The sequence below is a fragment of the Chiloscyllium punctatum genome, chromosome 5 (assembly GCF_047496795.1).
Source record: "Chiloscyllium punctatum isolate Juve2018m chromosome 5, sChiPun1.3, whole genome shotgun sequence".
Lineage (NCBI taxonomy): Eukaryota > Metazoa > Chordata > Chondrichthyes > Orectolobiformes > Hemiscylliidae > Chiloscyllium > Chiloscyllium punctatum.
In genome coordinates this window covers 61,780,054-61,795,557 of record NC_092743.1, presented here as the reverse complement: position 1 = coordinate 61,795,557, position 15,504 = coordinate 61,780,054, and positions in this window count along the sequence as shown.

Below are 15,504 nucleotides of genomic sequence, written 5' to 3'. Positions count from 1 at the left end.
GTCAAAGATTGTTAGTGGGACGCCCACTAATTTGTATTAAAATGAGTGGCTCTGTGTGCTCGATATTTCTGATCAAGATTACAAGGTGCACATGAACATCAAGGCTCAGTGTTCATAACCAGGAAGCTAGCATGCCCTGTACTCGAACGAACCACAAACAATCATGTGATCCATTCCCAAGAAGCGATGCAATAAAACTTTAATCCATCTCCATAAATTGACTTTAGTAAATGCAGACCTTGGAGCATGTGATTATTTGCAACAAACAAACCGAAAGAACTGTGGATGCTGGAGATCAGAAACAGAAACAGAAATTGCTGGGACAGCTCAGCAGGTCCAGCAGTACCTATGGAGAGAAATCAGAGTTAACCGTTCAGGTCCAGTGACACTTCTTCAGAACTCTGAAACTTCTGAAGAAGGATCATTGGACCCTGAAATGTTAACCCTGGTTTCTCTCCACAGATGGTGCCAGACCTACTGAGTTTTTCCAGTAATATTTGTGATTATTCCCCAATCCTACTCCCAAGAAAAATAGATTTTATATCATTTTCTAAAGGAGATAATCAATGTATAAAACTACAATTTCATGACTGCTTGCTCCTGGCTTTACACACTCCATGTAGTCATTGGATTAGAATTCATCTTGTTATTTTGAGATGCAATAATAAAGCACAAACATCCAATTGGCTCTCAATGTTATTTACTGATTTTGCCGAGAGGCTGTTCATCATAATTATTTCACATTTTTTGGGAAAACAAAATGTTTCTTTCTAAATTAAGGGTGGCATAATAGATTGGACAGACATTGGCCATTCATACAGAAAACGGCTCTGTCTTTGACAAATACTGGGAATTCAGTGAAGATATGGAATGGCTACTTTGAGAAAAGGAAAATGTTACCTTGAGTTGTTATCGACGCAGAGCTCTCGAAGAGCTGAGGAAGCTTTTCTTTTTGAATCCACACATGTAATAGTTGGCCTGAGAGTACTTCAGGGTAGAAACTGGAGGTTTTAAAATTCATGTGCTCTATCCAACAGCAGTAAACTTTCCAGCTTGCACTTATTCTGCAAATTGCAGACTTTTAAAGCCAATCTTAATGCCATCCAACCATTCCTTTTATTTATGCTGGTATTCTTTTCAACCTTTGTTTGGGTTCTGTGTTTTGTCCCTGTATCTATGTCTGTCAGCAATCTAAAGGCAAATGAAATAAGCATTATAAATCAACCTCCCTCACACTGAGGAGTCACTTCTTTGGATCACTTCTAACTCAGGATTTAAAACGTTTCTTTCAGTCGTTGAAGAGCAAAGGGAAACAGAGCACAGCCTGTGCCAGCCTGTTTTTGTGTTATCCACTGTGGCATCTTTTCACCCGAACAACTTCTTTTTTGAATCATTAAATTGTCTTTTTGAATTATCAGAGATATTTCATAGCCTCTTTTGTCACTTCTGACCGGACATTTCAATGCTCTAAAAATATAAAATCATTGTAAATGCTCCTGTAAAATGTTGTTGACATTTTAAAACCTTTGTGACTAAAACTTTGTGTTATGGTTTGTGAAAGCATCTTTCTTATCTGCTGTGAATGCTATTGCTATTATAACCATTGCAGAAACCTGACGAAAACTTTCTAGGAGAGATCAAATGTTTTACTTCTGTTTGTTGATGTAAATGTGCACAATTTTGCCAAACCAAATGCTTTTCATGCAAGGTTACAACCAAATATAAATCAACACATAAAACTATGGATGAATCTACAACATAGAGATAAATGTCATTTATCACCAAATCTATCCTTCTGTATTTAATTCGCATTTGCTTTTGCACTTAATGTGACATTTTTCTGCACCAATTATGTCTTTTTAATATATTTATCATTAAATTACATACTTGCAAAAGCAAAACAGAACAAGGGGATTGATTTCAACTGAAAATTTTACAGTTCTACTTACACTGAAAAACACTCTCCAACACAGGATTTTAATTATACTAATTTTTAAGAAGTTCCAAAAAACCTAGCACCCAGATCATGTTTAATGAAAACTGAAAGCACATCTTCACTAAAGAAATAACCTCTGGAATAAAAACATGAAACGCATCTCTAAATGTCAAATCCAACCACTCATGTTAAACACAAATTGAAATTCCACTGTACACTTTTAAAATAAAAAAAATCTTCTTATTTCTATTTTCAGTTCCATATTAGAAGTAGCTAGGGATTTAGAATCACAGACCCAAGTCAAAAAACAATCTCTTTTTCCTTCCCATAACTCCAAAACTATACAAAGTAATTACAACTAGCACATCCAAACATTGCATTGTTATTCTGATAAGAACACTTTTAGGTATCTGGTGAAACGTGTTTCATTCTTTAAAAAAAAAGCCTTTCACTCTCCAGAATCATTGGATACATACCCAAAAATGGATTTGGAGTGTGCAGTAGCAGTTTACAGCATCAATGCTGGGTAAATGTTCAGCTGAGGGGAGAAACACATAAAATAACCCACTGCCAATCCATTCCCATAATACCCTGGACAGTGGGAGGAGGGCAAGAATGGGAAGGCCATTTCTTTTCCACAAGTTTGGTAGAATGAAGGAGTAGTCTTTGGACATTAAGGCCATTCTCCCTTAAGATCACATCCCTGCTCTGTGTCTCCCTACCTGTCCTCCAAAACCCACATCCCATCTCCACTCATTCCATCAGTCTCCAAGGTGCTCAGTTGTCCCAATTCAAAAAATCCTGGACTTACCTGGGGTCAATCACCATTGGTCTACTTTTGGGACATCCTTACAGTCCTATCAGTTGCAACTAATGAGCTCTGGAATTGCTGGAACAGCAGTAGATTGACTGACAGCTCTTGGGGGCAGGCCTCCCTCCCTGTGGGGACAGAAATCCCACTCTCTTCTACTTACGGTCACGTGCCATTTAATATCACTACAGGACAACCTGCATTTTAACTTGATTTGTTCACAGTTCATTACTCTCAACCAGCCCATTTTCCCTTCCCACCTGGCTGCCATCTTCATAGACGTGCTGCTTACCTCTTGGGTGGGGAAGACAGCAGAAGAAGTACGCAGTGGAGGAGCTGGGAGGAGGGAGTGATTGTGGGAGCAGAGATCACAGGGATTGTCGGATTTGTGTGAGGGAATATAATAATAACGGTCACAGGAGTATGATGGTACTCACAAGTTATATAGAGCTTGATATGACATAACGTCATAGATTTAAAGAATCTGCAGTAACTCTTTCTGGAATAAACTCGTTCTTGAGATGAAAGGGACAAAGGCAAGACTCTCCCCTTCATTCCACTAACCTTGCGGAAAAGAAATGGCCTTCCCATTCTTCCCCACTTCCCACTGCCCAGGGTATTATGGGAATGGATTGGCAATGGGTTATTTTATGTGTATCTTCCCCCAGCTGAATATTTTCCCAGCACTGACGCTGTAAACTGCTACTGCATACTCCAAATGCATTTTTGGGTATGTATCCAATGATTCTGGAGAGTGAAAGGCTTTTTTTTTAAAGAATGAAATATATTTCACCAGATGCTTGGAGGTGTGACGTGATTTCCCATTAGATTCCATCATTAGTCAGGTAATAGCCACGTTCAATTGTGAGGCATAACTTGCTTACTTGAGGGCCCTTATTTTGGTTGCTATATGTAATAATGTTTAAGCCATTGTTTCAGTACTTGATTGTGAGATTTCTTAGTAAATAGCCAAATTAAAAGTTTACCCACAACAATGGCCAGAGATGGGGTGAGATAGCAGTCTGGAGATGGTGGGCTTGAAGGGGTTAGCGAGATTTTGGAGCAGTTTCCAGTGAAGGCTGGTGGGCCAGGAAGAAACTCTCCTGGTCTTTTTTGCCTACTAGTAGCCCCCTGTGAAGGCACTTACGTTCTCAATCCAGTCTCCCCCCAGCTTCTTTTAGCTGCCAAGGTTCCCCAGGCTAGGGATTCACATCGATGAAAAATAGAATGTGTGCTTAAATGGAGGTATGCAGCCAACCCAATGGCTTCCAATGATCAACCCACCTCCTGGGAGAAAATTCATAAACACAGGCCAATAGTTCTGAACTCTCTGTTGCTCTCTCTCTCTCTCTCTCTCTCTCTCTCCCCCCCCATTCTCACGCGCACACACACAGACACAAACACCCAACACATCCATAAGACCATAAGACCATAAGACATAGGAGTGGAAGTAAGGCCATTCGGCCCATCGAGTCCACTCCGCCATTCAATCATGGCTGATGCGCATTTCAGCTCCACTTGCCAGCGTTCTCCCCGTAGCCCTTAATTCCTCTAGACAACAAGAACCTATACACACCCTCTACACACACAGACACACACACACGCACACACATACACACACACATAGACACAGACCCCCACCATGCCCCCTCCACACACACCCACACCCACACACACACACACACAAACCTTCACTGTGCCCCCACCCACCCCCCACGCGCCCCCCACACACACACTCCGAGTACAGTAGACTCAGTTTTGATATATTGGTAATGAAAACTTGCAACTCAGCTTAAACCCGTTGGCATGCAATATATTAAAATTTCTTCATAATAAAGGAGGGTAAAAATGTTGCTAGTAGACTGAACAATATTCGAACATTTGCCATAAATTCAAGAAGTAATCAAATATTTGGATGCAATTCTGTTAAAAATGAGGGGTTTGATTCAAAACAGAAATTGCTGGAGAAACTCAGCAGATCCAGCAGCATCCATAGGAAGAAATAGAGTTAATGTTTCGAGTCATTCTTATAGCTTACTATCGCTTATTCAGTTTTTCTATTTGCTGGCCTGTTCTCCATTATCTCCTTGTTTTACCTACTCCTTCCATATCTCTCTGGGTTCTGTCCACTCACCTTTGCCCCTCATACATCATCACCTCCCCACCCCACATTCCCCTCTTCAGTTTCAGCAGAAATATCAGCTTTTCCTGGTTACTATCAATTCCAATGAAGGGTCACTAGATTCGAAACATTAACTCTGCTTTCTTCCCACAGATGCCACAAGGCCTTCTGAGTTTCTCCAGAAATGTCTGTTTTTATAGGGTCATAGAGTCATGGAGATGTACAGCACAGAAACATACCTGTCAGTCCAACTTGTCCATGCCAGCCAGGTATCCTAAACTAATCTAGTCCCATTTACCAGCACTTGGTCCATATCCCTCTAAACTCTTCCTATTCATATACCCATTTAAATGCCTTTTAGATGCTGCAATTGTACCAGCCTCCGCCACTTCCTCTGGCAGCTCATTCCATACACGTACCACCCTCTGCTTCTAAATGTTGCCCTTTAGGTCTCTTTTATATCTTTCTCCACTCTTAAACCAATGCCCTCTCATTCTGCTCTCCCCCACCCCAGGGAAAAGACTTTGCCTATTTGTCCTATCCATGCCCTTCATGACTTTTAAAACTTCTATAAGGTCACCCCTCAGCCTCCGATGCTCAGGGAAAAAAGCCCCAGTATATTCAACCTCTCTTAATGAATGAAATCCTCCAACCCTGGCAACATCCTTGTAAATCTTTCCTGGACGCTCTTGAGTTTCACAACATCCTTCCAATAGGATGGTAACCAAAATTGCATGCAATATTCCAAAAGTGGCATATCCAACATCCTGTAGAGCCGCAACATGACCTCCCAACTCCTATAATGAATGTTCTAGCCGAAAAAAGGAAAGCATACCAAACGCCTTCTTCACTATCCTATCTACCTGTGACTACTTTCAAGGAGCTATGAATCTGCACTCCAAGGTCTCTTTGTTCAGCAACACTCCCTAGGACCTTACCATTAAGTGTATAAGTCCTGCTACGATTTACTTTTCCCAAAATTCAGCACCTCACATTTATCTGAATTAAACTCCATCTGCCACTTCTCAGCCCATTGGCCCATCTGATCAAGATCCCGCTGTAATCTGAGGTAACCTTCTTCGCTGTCCACTACACCTCCAATTTTGGTGTCATCTGCAAACTTACTAACTATACCTTCTAGGTTCACATCCAAATCATTTATATAAATGACAAAATGTAATGGACCCAGCACTGATCCTTGTGGCACACCACTGGTCACAGGCCTCCAGTCTGAAAAACTACCCTCCACCATCACCCTCTGTTTTCTACTTTCGAGCCAGTTCTGTATTTAAATGGCTAGTTCTTGCTGTATTCCACGAAATCTGACCTTGCTAACTAGTCTCCCATGGAGAACCTTTTTGAATGCCTTACTGAAGTCCATATAGATCATGTCCACTACTCTGCCCTCATCAATCCTCTATGTTAATTCTTCAAAAATCTCAATCAAGATTGTGAGACATGATTTCCCACACACAAAGTCACAGTGACTATCCCTAATCAGTCCTTGCCTTTCCATATACATGTAAATCCTGTCCCTCAGGATACCCTCCAACAACATTCCCACCATCAATGTCAGGCTCACTGGTCTATAGTTCCCTGGCTTTTCCTTACCATCTTTCCGAAATAGTGGCACTACGTTAGCCAACCTCCAGTCTTCCGGCACTTCACCAATGACTATCGATGACACAAATATCTCAGCAAGGAGCCCAGCGATCTCTCGCTTCCCACAGAGTTCTAGGGTACACCTGATCAGGTCAATAGACAATAGACAATAGACAATAGGTCCTGGGGATTTATCCACTTTTATGTGTTTCAAGACATCCAGCACGCCCTCCTCTGTAATAAGAACATCTTTCAAGATATCACCATCTATTTCCCTACATTCTATATCTTCCATGTCCTTCTCCACAGTAAACACTGATGCAAAATACTCATTTAGTATCTCCCCCATCTCCTGAACTGCACACAAAGGCTGCCTTGCTGATCTTTGAGGGGGCCTATTCTCCCCCTAGTTACCTTTTTGTTCTTAATGTATTTATAAAAGCCCTTTGGATTAACTTTAACTCTATTTGCCAAAGCTATCTCATATCCTCTTTTTGCCCTCCTAATTTCCCTCTTAAGTATATTCCCACTGCCTTTATACTCTTCTGTGGATTCACTCACTCTTTCCTGTCTATGCCTGACATATGCTTCCTTCTTTTTCTTAACCAAAACCTCAATTTCTTTAGTCATCCAGCATTCCCTATACCTACCAGCCTTTCCTTTCACCCTGACAGGAATATACTTTCTCTGGATTCTTGTTATCTCATTTCTGAAGACTTCCCATTTTCCAGCTGTCCTTTCACCTGTGAACATCTGCCCCCAATCAGCTTTTGAAAGTTCTTGCCTAATACCGTCCAAATTTGTCTTCCTTCAATTTAGAACTTCAACTTTTGATCCAGTCTATCATTTTCTATCTTTATTTTAAAACTAATAGAATTATGGTTGCTGGCCTCAAAGTGCTCCCCCACTGACATCTCAGTCACCTGCCCTGCCTTATTTCCAAGAGTAGGACATGTTTTGCACCTTCTCTAGTAGGCACATCCACATACTGAATCAGAAAGTTTTCTTGTACACACTTAACAAATTCCTCTCCATCTAAATCTTTAACATTTTGACAGTCCCAGTCTATGTTTGGAAAATTAAAATACCCTACCATAACTACCCTATTATTCTTACAGATAACTGAAATCTCCTTACAAATTTATTTCTCAATTTCCCATTGACTGTTAGGGGGTCTATAATACAATCCCAATAAGGTGATCATTCCTTTCTTATTTCTCAATTCCACCCAAATGTCTTCACTGGACATATTCCCTGGAATATCCTGCATAAGTACAGCCATAATATTATTCCTAATAAAAAAAAACATCCTCCCTCCTTTCTTGCCTCCCTTTCTGTCCTTCCTGTAGCATTTATATCCTGGATCATTAAGCTGCCAGTCCTGTCCATCCCTGAGCTGCGTTTCTGTAATTGCTATGATATCCCAGCCCCATGTTCCTAACCATGCCCTGAGTTCATCTGCCTTCCCCGTTAGGCCTCTTGCATAGAAGTAAATGCAGTTTAGTTTATCAGTCCTACCTTATTCTCTGCTTTGACCCTGCCTGCCCTGTATGTTTGACTCACTCCTTTTCCCAATTGTACCATTCTCAGATTGATCTCTTTCCTTACTATCTCCCTGTGTCCCACCCCAACACCTTACAAACTTAAATCCTCCCAAGAGCTCTAGCAAATTGTCAATATATTAGTCCCCTTCCAATTTAGGTGCAATCCGTCATTCTTGTACAGGTCACTTCTACCCCAGAAGAGATTCCAATGATTCAAAAATGTGAACCCTTCTCCCATACACAAACTCCTCTGCCACATATTAATCTTCTCTATCCTCCTGCTCCTACTCTTATTAGCTTGTAGCACTGGGAGTAATCCAGATATTACTACCCTGGGGGACCTCCTTTTTAAATTCTTGCCTCGCTTGCTACATTCTCCCTTCAGAATCTCATCCTTTTCTCTTCCTATGTCATTGGTTCCAATGTATACAATGACCTCCTGCTGGTCTCACTCCCCTTTTAGAACATCCTGCACTCTCTCTGAGACATCCTTGATCCTGGCACCAGGGAGGCAACACACCATTCTGATTTTTTGCTGCTGGCCGCAGAAACGACTGTCTGTGCCTCTGCCAAGAGTCCCCTATCACAATCAATCGCTTGGAACCTGACATACCCCTCATTACATTAGAGCCTGTTGTGATACCAGAAACTTGGCTGTTCTTGCTACATTTCCTTGAGACTCCATCATGCCCTACAGTTTCCAAACAGCACACTTGTTTGAAATGGGGACAGCCACGGAAGACTCCTGCACTACCTGTCTACCCCATCTATCTTTCCTGGAGTTAATCCATCTACCTGACTGTATCTGCTGTTTTTTTCCCGTCCTATAACTGCTGTCCATCACACCCCCAGCTCTTGTAAATTCCTTATTGTCTCGAGGTGTTGCTCCAACCAATCCATTCAATATGGTCGGATTCACAGCCAAAGACATTTCCTGCAGACAAAATCCTCAGTAACACGTAAACACTCCCTAAACTCCCATACCTGACAAGAAGAGCATATCACTCTATTAAAGGCCATATTTGCTTCTTCACAATCTACAGACCCAGAAAATAGCACTGCCTTATTATTATTTAAAAAATACTGCTCCAGGCTAACTTAGTATTCATGGCTTATATTTTTAAAATTTAATCAAGAGACAGATCTCAATAAAACATATAGGCAAGAAAGAAGCCACTCTACTCACTATTGTTGATTTGCAGCAAGACTACACTTAAAAGCTCTGCACTTATCTGTTTCTGTGCTGTGACCTTTCCTATACAGGTTCCTCCAAGATCAGTTGTGAATTTTGCTGTTTGTTAATTTTCCCAGACGCACTCCGATGTCCAGCAATATATGAATTCAAACAGCAAAGGCAGTAACTGCACAGGTTCACTGCTGTGTCAATTGGCAGTGTGGGTTTCTTTCTCTCGCTCCTTCACTGACCATGTGTTGCCTCTTGTCTGTCCTTCTTCCTTTGAGAAGTGCCATTGTTTTGACTTTTTTTTCTCCAGAGTTCCAAAACAATGCAACAGTACATAAAACAGCAATTGCTGCTCCTGGAGTTCGAGGAAATCACCTCCAACAACTTTTGTTTCTGATCCTCCAGCATCTGCATTTCTTTGTTTATTTCTTGGGTTTTAAATCTACAGGCTCTCACCATTGACATTATTGCTGGTCAGTGGACCAATCCTAAGCCTCTTCAAATTGGCAGGGTCAAGCGAGGTAACAATGATTTAATAATGGCAAAGGGTGCCCACATCAATGAGGACACAAATATCAATAATTTGTCGGGATATAAAATTTTGACAGTAAAACATCTCAAGACATCTGCTAGAAAAGACCAGAAATTCCGTGTAGGTTGCTTCGTCAAAGCTGGTGCTGATACCAGGGCTCCCCACAGAAAGGCCATTAATCTGCATTGTTCTGCCTGTTTTGTAAAGGAGTCATTAATTAGTCTGAACTTGGTCATGAACTGGATCTCCATGTGAGTTCCACATTGCTTGCACTGAGATACTGCTTTTCTGACACTGTATCAGCTCAGCAAGCTGGCCTGAATCCACAACCCCAATTCATTCCACACCAACAACCCTGTTTACCATATCCAGAAGCTCTGCCACCATAAATAGCACAGAAAATGCCTTGCTGTGGCCTTACCAGAGTTAATGTAAAATGTAACCAGAAAGGAGGAGACTTTCCTGGTCTATTTAAAAATATCTTTAGCATTGAAATTAAAAACTATTAAATCAGGGGCATTCATTTTATAATCTAAATATCATTCAGATCTAATTCTGACACTATCAATGCTGTAACTTTATATAAATAAAGTCCATTGTTCTTACAACTAATACCTAGAAATGATGATGCAGATTAATTTAAAAAATTGATAAGTACTGAAGCATTCCATATATGTATTAAAGCATTGGATATTCACTGTACATAGATCCAGCACTGATTAAAGGTAGAATTTAATTCTTCTTGTTATGTTCCTTTCAACATTTTCAGAACTTAATTTCTGTATTTTGTTTGGCAATATTTCTAACTACCAAGTACATGTCTTGCTGAGCTTTCACACTGAATGACGTAAATCCTTAGAAAATATATTCCTATGTATAAAAAAAGAAGCAACACAGTACTGATGAGGATCTCAGATTCAGAATCAAAACTAAAGTCTAAATAAAAAAGAAACATTAAGGTATTGAAACTGACTGGCTGGGTGCATAAACTATCACAAAGAACTGCACGCAATGTTTTATTCTACTTGCTCCTCATAACATTGTGAAGAATAATGGTTGCAGCAAGTACTGCTCATTAATGCTGGAGATGCAGGATGTTTGTGTCGTTGTGCTTTGTTAAAACAGTTGGCATTCGCCAACACTGCAACAAACATTTCAGTACAGTAAATGGGAACTTCATAGATTCTGAGATTTTCCATAATCAGACTGAATAACATTGAAACCTCATATTCTGTAATAGTGATTACTGCATAATCATTGTATCAATAAATTATTTCCTGTGTGTACAATACTCTTCAAAAATGATCCTCTGTTACTAAGCAACTTTCCTTGGCTGTCACATTAATTACAACAATTTGTCATCTTCAGCTTAGGGCAGAAATGTTTCCTTTATGATGTTAATGAGGTTTTTTGTGCTTGATCTGTGGATATTTCAGGATTTAGCTTTCTGTTCCCCTAAATTGAACAAACCCGGTTCAAATTTAACTTCTTGTGCAACTGATTTCAAACTTGCCAGACGAAGTAAATTGCACTTAAAACCATTTTGTTTAACGGAAAGGAATTTGTAAAACCGATCATGGACAATTTTAAAAAGCAAGCATTCATTTGATAGTCAATGCTACACAAAGACAAGCTGAATGTCGAGCTGCCTCCAATGTGATTCTCAATTTGTCTTAGTTGTCATATTGCACTTTATATATGACTGTATATGACAGTATGACCCTGGGAAATAAAAGTAGCAGTTTCCTTCAGTTGCACACAAATATTTCTTCAATTTCTTCAAAGATAAATCAAACCTTCTTCTGCAGAATGCAGAACATACAGAATAGCAGATATGATTGAATTCACTGGGTGTAAGTTTAACTCCAAACAATAGTGTAAAATAAGTGATATCAGAGCAGCCACCAACATACCACTCTCCAAATTTTAGAGATTGAAGGAAATGTTGCAGTTAATTGGCATTTTCTGTTTTCTCTAATCAATGGAGGTCAAAATTACTTCCAATTTAATCAGGAAGCACAAGAAATTTTCAAGCGATAGTACACAATGAAGAATGGGTTATTGTACCACCCCTGCTCTCCCCTTACATCATTACCTTAATGGTTTATATTAAGTCTCTTAACCAAAATGGTTTCTGACTATTTTCTCTTGTACTTCATTCATTTATATCTCCCTTCCGTACTTCAACTGTCAAATCCTTCAAACCTATGACAGATTTCATTTCTTGTACCAACTGCCAGAAATGGCCTCATCCCTCGGAGGACCTCGAGACCTCAGAGTTCAGTCATCTATTTCTCAAACTGAGTGACCAGCCTGTGCTGCTTCACCTGCATTGTTCATTTGCAGAGCTGATTGTCTCTGATGCTATCTGGGTAACAATACCATTCCTTGTTAAATTATTAGCACAAATAATTATATCCCTGCCCCTGCATGACTAAACTACTCCATTCAAACCTTTGACATGGGTATATGGATATTTAGCCCTTTGTTGCTCTTTATGTGATGTTAATACTTCACCAGAGCGTTCTGCAGTACTATGAAAAGACAGTCCTCCTGGTATTGGAATCAAAGGGGAAAAAAATTAATAACTCCTTGTAACAGACATAGGGATCACAATGCATAAGTAGCCCTTCTGTTCCTTCTGACGCAGGCAGCAGACAAACATCACACTGCCTGCCATTTACTTGATTTACAGTCAGCACTAACCATGCTGTCAATGGGATGCATGCCTGAACTGGCTCATAATCATGAAAAGTGAGCACTGACCTTCTTCAATGGGAGGTGCGTTCTGACTGGAGGTGCTCAAAACCTTGTGAAAGTGAGTTACATCTGAATAAGACAAGAATTATAGAATAAAGAATGGAATCCAACGAAATCTGAAGCAGCTGTAGAGGTCTTAGGGCAGGAGATGGACAGGAAGAGAGAGACCAACTATCTAAAGGTGAGCAAGGAACTTTCTAGACACAATTACAGCAGATAGCTGGTAGCCCAGCGGATATTGATGCAGTTAGGGTTAAGATTTTTAAAAAATGACCTACTTTTCTAATCAACCTGTTCAGAGATGTTATTACACAGCTCTGCAGCAGGTGGGATTTGAACATGTGTCACTTGGTCCAAGGGTAGGGACACTACCATTGCACCATAAGAGTCCTTGAGGTGAGGATTATTAACATCACATAAGAAGTCAAAGTTGGAAAATATATCATCAATGCATTATCACACCAATTAGACCCCACACATTGCTCAATTTATTATTCCACTATCTTATTAATAATCCCAATCACTCAGCATGACATTTATCTCACAATTGTAACACTACCTCACACTCAAATAATAACCAATTCATTATTCAATTTGTTGCAAAATTCACTGATGAACTGATGATAGACAGAGATGGCAGTAGGGCTGGTTGCCTCTTCTGTACAGCCAGGCAGAGGGATGACAAGATAACATTTCTCCTTATCCCTCACTTCTCAGATGTCCACGGCATTTACAGAGAGTTTTCTAAACCTTTTTACATGCTGGGATTTTTAGGAATATGTATGATGCAGGCTTTCATGTGAATTTTAATCAGAAGGCAATTGTTTTTCACACAACACTCAAATTTAAATAGAATAAAACACATTTACTCCCTCATTCACACTCAAGAAAGATGATTCTCAAGACAAAACAAGTGGTGGGGTTATTAGCAGAAAGATAGAGTCATAGAGTTCATAGTCACAGAAAACTGTGAGATCTGTAGCACAGGAAAAAGTCCCTCAACTAATTAAGTCTGTGCTGGTCAATAGCAACAAACTAAATCTTCTCACTCCATTTCCCAGTACATGAACTGTAGCCTTATATGGCTTGACATTGCAAATGCACACCCAAGTATTTATTTAACATTACAATGGTTTCTGCCTCTACCACCCTTAGAGGCAATGAATTCCAGATTCCCACCACCCTCTGAGAGAAAACATATTTTCCTCACATCTCCTCTAAACCTGCTGGCCTTTACCTAAATCCATGCGCTGACCATTTATCCCTCCACCAAAGGGAAGTGTTTCTTCCTCTACCATATCAATGACCTTATACATTTCTGTCATGCTCCCCCCTCAGTCTCCACTGCTCCAAGGAAAAGAACCCTACTGCGTCCAATCTCTCTTCATAACTAAAACTCACCAGTCCAGGCAACATCCTAGTAAATTTTCCCATCACCTTCTTCAGTCCAATAATATCCCGCTTGTAATGTGGATTCCAGAACTACACACTGCTTCAAGTAGTGTCCCCAGCTCCAGGGTGAGACTGATTGGCTACAAAGTAGTAGGTAAATCAAACCAATTTCATTTCTTTACGATGTGTAGGCATGGATGAGTTCTTTCTTGTGATTTTAGTTTTGGAGAAGTGAAAGTTGAAAGCCTTTTGGGTTTCTAGACAGAGTTGTGGTCAAGTTTCAGAAGAAAGAAATCTTTGTGGGCGAAGTCAAATAATTCCCTCTTTCTCACTGCTTGCATCTATTCTTCCTGGAGGAACAGTGCCCATTGTATCTGTTGGTTGCTTGGAATAATAGAACTTTTTATCAAAGTCATTTCCAAATGTGTAACTACATGATCAATGTTTCTATTGTCCACACAAATAGTTTAAAGTTAGAAGTCATTATTAGAATTGGAAGGTGACTATTCACATCTGCTTGTCGCAAACTAGTTTGCTCAGCAGCTCTTTGTTCAGTGATAAGCTTACAGACTACAGGGGTATTAACTTTGAGTTTCAGTAAATGCCCATCCATATAAGGTGTAAAATTTACAAATGTGAATGTCTTTTCAGGGGAGGATCTTCCACCCAAGGATATTTGAATATTTATTAACTTCCAGAAAACATGTTCTCTCTGTATAGAAATCACATAAGGTCACCTGACCTTTAGTGGCCATTGTTCATGCACATTGTCCATTCTTTTTAAGGAGTCCTCATTGAATAGATTTCTAACTTGAAAGTTAGAAATAAGATACCTTTCTTAGGGATGACACCTCCCATCTTCCTCTTTTCTGCTCTTCTGTTCCTCACTTTATACCTGTTGATGAAAGCTATATACTTATTATGGTAAGGTTGGGTGGGATACTGTAGACTCCAATGAATTGTGACACATGTTCTGACTAATATTGTTGAGCTCTTCCAGACTAGTTCATACATTAAAGTACCACAATGATCTGTTAATGACATTTTGTGTCGCAGTTCAGCCTTCATTATAGAGATGCTGTCCATATATGTGATAAATGCACAGCACAGAAATAGCAGAAAGCTCTAGTCTCCAATGGTGCTTTAATTGATGATGCGTCCATGGACTGGCACAGAATTAAAACGACTGCTTGTATAGCTAACATTGATCTTTGGGGTATATTGAGTGTAGCTATGCAACATTTCACATTAAGGAAGCAATTGCTGCATTTCCCTATTTTTCAATGGGGTGACTACAAAGGCAAGTGTTTGGTATCAATGACACCCAGCACCACAGAGAAGGCCACAGTCTTGGTGAAGTCATGAAACTCAATGGTCTCTTTTTTCTCTGGAAAGGGAGAAAAGAAATTCATTCCCCTGTTTTTGTATAGGGAATGTCTCTTATACAATATCACTTGGTGTACTTTGAGGTGTAGGAGACATCACTTACTCCAGTCTGCCGTCAAGATAATTGGGTTATGTTTGGACTTACAGCCACTAACAATGCTGTCCACATCCTGCTCTAAGGCTGAAGTCCGGCTTGGTCAGGTGTTCTTTATAGCTGGGCTTGCTGCCTTCCCCCT